The following is a 6,590-nucleotide window of genomic DNA, read 5'->3' on the forward strand; positions in this document are numbered from 1 at the left end:
GTTGTAAATTTAAGCCAAACGAAAACAATATACGAAACAAGTTCCGATCGTATAGCAGCAATATAACAGGCATCCTTTTTTCCGCGCTCCTAACATTGTAACAATCGTAATCTTACTTTAATTCAGTCCACCATGCAGCTCTAAAGACAATTTTCTCTGATGGGTGTAAGAAAATTATACATTCGAGGGCAAACCCTAGTGTTCCTGGAGGGGCCTGGGGGTGGTAGCCGGCAATGGACCGAAAGTGGGAATGTACGGCAATGAAAAAAAAGTACGGTAATGGAAGATTTCCTACAGCAGGCTACTCCAATAGTTCAAAGTAGATCAGAGGTTAGTGGTATAGGATCTATCGGCAATAATGCCATGTTGACAGTCTGATAGGAGATAGTTAACAGTCAAGTGATCGATAATCCTATCCCTCACAACAGTCAACAGATTCCATTAGCTTACAAACAACACTTGTCAGACTGACAGGGCGATAGTTGCCGGGGCTGCTTTTGTCACTTTTTTTGAACAATGGTGTTACTTGAGCTTCTTTCCATTCGACTGTCAAAGTTCCATTGTTGAAAGTTCTCTTTTAAAGAACACAGTCAATGGGCTGGCCATAACGGTTGCTAATTCTTTGAACAATCTGGGATGGGAGCCGTCTGGTCCACATGATTTGTTGGGATTTAGAGCTACCAGGCGCTTGAGAACCTCTTCTTCTTGTATTTCAAAGCCTGTTAATTTCGAGCCGACTGGGCGCTCCTCAATATCTGGAATACTGTTCAAGTCTTCATCTGTGAACACACTGCTGAAGAACTGATTAAGAACGTTAGCCTTGCCCTCATCAGAGGAAATCTTTCGTTGGTCTACTTTCAAATGAGATATACCGTCCTTTGACTTACACTTCGAACTAGCGTACAAAAAGAAGGCTTTCGGATTCTTTTTTGCATTTTTAGCAATATTTTTGTTCGAAGTTTTTTTACTGTAGTGCGACAATTATTTTTAGCTTGATTTCGTGCTCTTGCATACAGGTTATAATCAGAATCGCTGCGTGTTCGTAAATAACGCTTGTAGGCTTCTTTCCTGGTCTTTAGCTGAGTCTTAACTGCACTGTTCATCCACTGGGACTTTTCGGCTCCTCCAAGCGTAGTCTTAGGTACGCAGGCATCAACTGCAGGCATAAAAGTGCCTTTGAAATACGACCTTGAATCAGCCACATTTATGTCTATAATACAGTCTGAAATATTCGCCGCATTCAATGCATCACAGAATCTAACATGCATCTTTGCCTTTCGCAAAGTTGAAACGTTCACGCTTCCGAAGCGTCTTTTATTTATAGCACTTAATCCTGAAAAACAATGATTGGTGGTGACTTTTGCCCAACGGAGCCTCGTGGCGAAGCTCATCTTTCATTATTCTTCACTATTTATAGTAAACACTAGATCTATAATATTTGGGGTCTGTTTACCCCTAAAATGGGTTGGCTTGGTGATGTTCTGGATTAAAAATGAGTCTCGCACAGACTTCAAGAACAAGGATGCTGGGTGATTTCAATCTCTAGGAGAGGATTCACCTGCCCAGTCAATTTCTGGATGGTTAAAGTCACTGTCACGGCATCAACTCCCTGGCTACAGGTATTTCCACTATGGGTTAATCCAAAGACGTTTCCGTGAGACATTGTTGAAATCTTGGAAGGCAACCTAAACAACCTAATCTACATAAAATGCTAAAAATTGATTCAAAATTTGTCCTATTCTTTACAGATTTAGAGAACAGCAAATTGACGAATTCTATATCGAATCCATGAACATTTCTAAGAAAGAACAATGGCTGGACAAAGTACTGCGCATAAAACATCACTGAATGTCTAGCTTTGAGTATTTTATAGGGAAACGCATACTAAATCGTTAACACTGAAATTTATAGCAAAATGAATGCATAACAAATAATCTGATGGTCACAGAATTAAAACTCACGAGGATTGCGGCTCTATAAAGGCGTGAATGAACACTGAACAGGGGACAGACATGAAGCGGAGCACAGCCGACTTCTAAGTCAAAGTGAACAATGACGAGCAAGAGCAATAACGCTATGACGTGGAGCGTCTCTAAACTGAAATTACAAAATTGTCGGAGAAGTATCGTTGCATGAGAAGTAAAAAAGTCAATGGGATAGTTTTATCCTTATCCAAGCTATAAATAATTGAATTTATCGAAAGGGAAATTTTGCGGGCGCGACAGTCACCAACGATCAACGTATGGAATCAACATACGTTGATCAACATACGATTAACAACATAATGGAAGTCATGCTCGCTTCCTATCATGAACATATCTTCCTTCAGAATCCAGCACTTCAATTTTGAATTATTTTTATACATAACCACAATAATATTTGTATAGTTAGGTATATTTTTATACCCACAATATTTGCTAAGCGTACCTAGCGACTTACTAGTTGCGTTGCGTAAAGGCCCGTTTACACTAGTGGCAACGACATGCGCTTTGTGTCGTTTGCTGCAGTGCCTCACCGCGCACAACCGTTCACACTGCGTTTGTAAAGCGATAGCTCGAGACCGCGCGCTTTGAACATTAGTTGCCACCTAGACGTCAATGAGGATGGATGTAACCGAATTTGAGCTGTGGGCCATTGTTGTCGGGTGTGCTGCGGTCCGTCATTCTTCGGACTATGCCAGTTGTAAACGAGAATTTAGCATAGGCATCGTAATTAGAGAACTAGCACATCCAAAAAGATACAGTTTATAAAAAATATAGTCTATTCTTAAATAAAAAGTTCCAATATTCGTACCGATATTATATCATCCTTTGAAATCGCTAAACGGTAATACATAAATTGTCAGGAGTTGCTAAAATCACATAAACTAAACACGTCATGTAAAAATAACTTACATCATTTGCATTTCGATTTTTGTACTCCTTTGACCGAACACTCCATAGGCAGTCGTGTTCTCTATAAAGATCAATTAGGCTCTCTACTAGAGAGTGACTCCAAACGAGAGTGATGTTAGTCGACATTTGGTGTGCCGGACCAGCGTACACAATCAACCTTACTAGACCACAGACATCTATCTACTAACTAAGAATTTAAAAGCAAAGAATAGTCCACAAAAATTCATATCTTTATAGAAAACGTTTCGGAAACCAGCTCCATCGCCAGTTCGTATAATCTAGAATCACAAATCAGAAGTTACAAATTAATACATTGAAACCATAGAACGAATTAAATTTCTTTAATTAATTAATTTTGATTTTTAATTTGATTCAAATTTTTAATTTAATTCAAATTCTTAGTTAATTTGCGATTTAAGCATACAAGTGATATCAATTCTTTAATAGCTATCTACTAAGCGCCGCGCTTGTGTTGCATGAGGCATGGCCCCTGTCAATCGCTAGCTCGTCAATCGGTCAAGAAGCGCATGCAGAGGCTGCAAAGCGCCTCTGCATGCGCTTTGAGGCACTTGATTCTCGTGTGTTGCCCCTAGTGTGAACGGGCCTTAAGGCTAACTAAACATATTCCCATCGGAGTTTGTTAGCGAAAGAATTTTTTATTAGACTCGTTTTGATTCTTTGCTTAGATTCTTCTTTATTGGTTTATTAGAATCCTATATTCTTGTGAGAATAGGAATCTTTGTAGGACTTTTTTGCAGTTTACATGACTTCGTAAAAAATAAACTCCTCGTCATAGCGCTGGATAATGGTTCCTCGTCTCCAAGTTCCCATAAACTTGGCATCACTGGCCCCAAGATTTTCTGCACTGGGGAGTGTAGTACTTGATTTGAAGGATGGTACTGAAATGTTGCAAGATCATTGGTGAAATGGTATCGAAGTTGTAAAATTAAGCACAAAATTTCATACGGGAATAAGTAATGCGGCAAATCGATTTCAGACTTGGAAGTTTGAAGGGCAAGATCAGGTAGCATTTTATTGAAGGATCGGAGCAACCTTGCCTGAAATTGGTGAGGTAAAGCTTCAGTATTTGTTTTGGTGATTTTGACATAAAGAATTATGCCCAGTCATAACAGCAATATTTTCTCATAGTATTGATGTATGTTGTCTTTTGTGAACTCGAATATCAATTCCTTATACAACACAAATGGTATATAATTAGCTTTATTGAAGACTACACGTAATCAATAATGGCCAATAGCAAACTACCACTCGGCAGCTTGGCAGGATCTTGATACACTATAACAGGTAATTATGAGCAAACACCTAGCCCATTATTACCGAACTATGCGTAATAATTGAATATTACTCATCATATTGTGTTTTTCCTATACATCAGTTTAGTTAAATTTTGTCCTCATAACGAAGGTCGACATCGGAGGTTATAACTGCCAAAAATTCAATCTTACACCCCAGTGCTGATATGGTAAAATAATAAGCTCGCTACAGTAAATCTGATGGCAAAAATGTAGTTCTTTGAGCTTGAATTATCCCGGCACATGCTGACTTGTTCACAGGATATCTAATAACTGAAATTTTGAGCGGATCAGCTATACTTTCGTTAATTGAACATGTACTGAAGGCTTATCCACATTTTCGTTGGGTGCTACATCTTGGTACTCTGATCGGAACACATTTGTTATCAGAGTAAATTTCGGCAATTTTGAATGCAAAAGCTGTAGAATGATCCAATCTAATTAAATCTGTTGAATTTTAAGTTACACTATAGCACCTGATCTCTGTGGGAGCGCAGCCGTGGGTAACAAAATTGACTCGTAAACAGGCCCTGGGCCCAACGCCAACCATCAGCATGCAATATCCACACATAGCCTCAGATCAATGAGCTGCGGGTAACTCCGGCTGACAGTAAATCCGCTGTGCACAACACAGCCAGTGCTCCACAGCGCCGGAGCGCAACTGGCCGGAGCGCAACAGGCCCTACCGCAACAGGCGGCGAAGGTTAGGTTAGGTTAGGTTACGTTACGTTAGGAGTAGCTGTTGCGGTAGGGCCTGTGACTGAACGGCGCTGTTGTGGTGGGCGCTTTGTGTCAAAAGCCGTGAAGATGCCCGGCTGCGTTACGCTCGGGAAGGTATATGAATCGCACTGTGGACTTGGGCTATGCTGACCTCTAGCTATCCACCCATCTCAGTTGGTAGTCACGGTTTCTTCGCAACAAACTGAACGTCGAGTTTGATCGCACTCCAAAAGTTTGATCACTCCAAAGGATCTCGATAAAATAATCAGTCAGTCATCAAGGATACAAAACTAAGTTCATATTTATTTCCTTCCTTCACTCAAATTTCCCTCAAGAACCTAAATAGTTGACAATTTTCAACGTCTTTTATCGCTGTTTTTCTCCATCTTTTTACACCGCAAAAATCAATTCTCAGTCCCAGGAAGAGCTCGTGACGGTATCTTGTCTACGAGATCTTATTTAATACGAAGACTTGGCGTTCTCAAATAAATTAGTGGACGACTACAGCTGCTAACTTGACTACGTTGACTCCGACTGCTTCTTTTAATATTATTTAGTTTTTGTACTATTTTGAATACAGGGTTGCCAGATGGTCCTTCTTTTCCGGACAAATTCCGCGATTTAGTTTCTTTCGATTGCATTGGCCGGGTAAAATATATGATTGGGGCACTTCCTTATCAAATTTGAAATAAAAATATATGGGATTTTTATAACGGAACCCACAAATATACTACTACATATTGAGTTATAGGCCTTTTTTATCCTTTTTTGTTAGCGGACTTGGCCGTTTTTGGCCATCTGGCAACACTGAATTATGTACCACTACGTCCTGGAGAAATACACTCCGTGGTAATTCTCGATCTCTCCGGACATCCATCAATCAGCCGTGAACCGCTCAGCTTTGTCCTTGGTTGAACTAGTAGAAGGTTGACCCACCAGAAGCCCATTTTTGCGGATGTAGCTCGTTGTTCGCCTGTGACGTCACTGATCTCAGTGACGTCACGGGCATTAACCAATTACCAAAATGCGATCAAACCAGTCGACCAATCAGGCATGAGAATGACGGGTTTGTTTACGTTTCTCGATCTACGTGACGTAACAAGAAAGCTGGACTGAAAGACGGAACTTCTTGTTGGTCAACCTTATATAGTTCGACCATGGCTTTGTCCTCCTCCGGCCTTGCATAAAACCTGCCATGCACCACCAGGCCGCGGATCGAATATGACTTCCGGGCATCGTTAAATTACGTAATTGTACGTTCACTGCATCTGAGGCTAGGTTTTAGATAGCAGAGTTCTGTTCCAAAATTTATCGTCCTTCGACGAGTGGTCGTTCGACCGAGGGCTGGTTTGACGCACGGCCTAGATTTGATTGTCCAGAAGTGTTGAAGGCTACGTTCCGGAAGGCAGGAATCATGATGGTCCATTACATCCAGGGCAATGGTGGTCTTCGGCAGGCGAACCAGGAGGACGAGCAGGCCATTCCTTCTTCTTCTTCAGATGAGTAATTAAAGGAAATGGGAATTTATAGGTAAGTTCAAATTTTACATCGAATTGAAAACTGGGAAAAATCTTCAGAGCACAATGATGGCACAATAAAAAATCGTTCATCAACAACTGATTATTCACGAACTGTGGTAATGGTTACTACTATTACCATACTT

The sequence above is a fragment of the Hyalella azteca genome, unplaced genomic scaffold (genome assembly GCF_000764305.2).
Source record: "Hyalella azteca isolate HAZT.00-mixed unplaced genomic scaffold, Hazt_2.0.2 contig4592, whole genome shotgun sequence".
Classification (NCBI taxonomy): Eukaryota; Metazoa; Arthropoda; class Malacostraca; order Amphipoda; family Hyalellidae; genus Hyalella; species Hyalella azteca.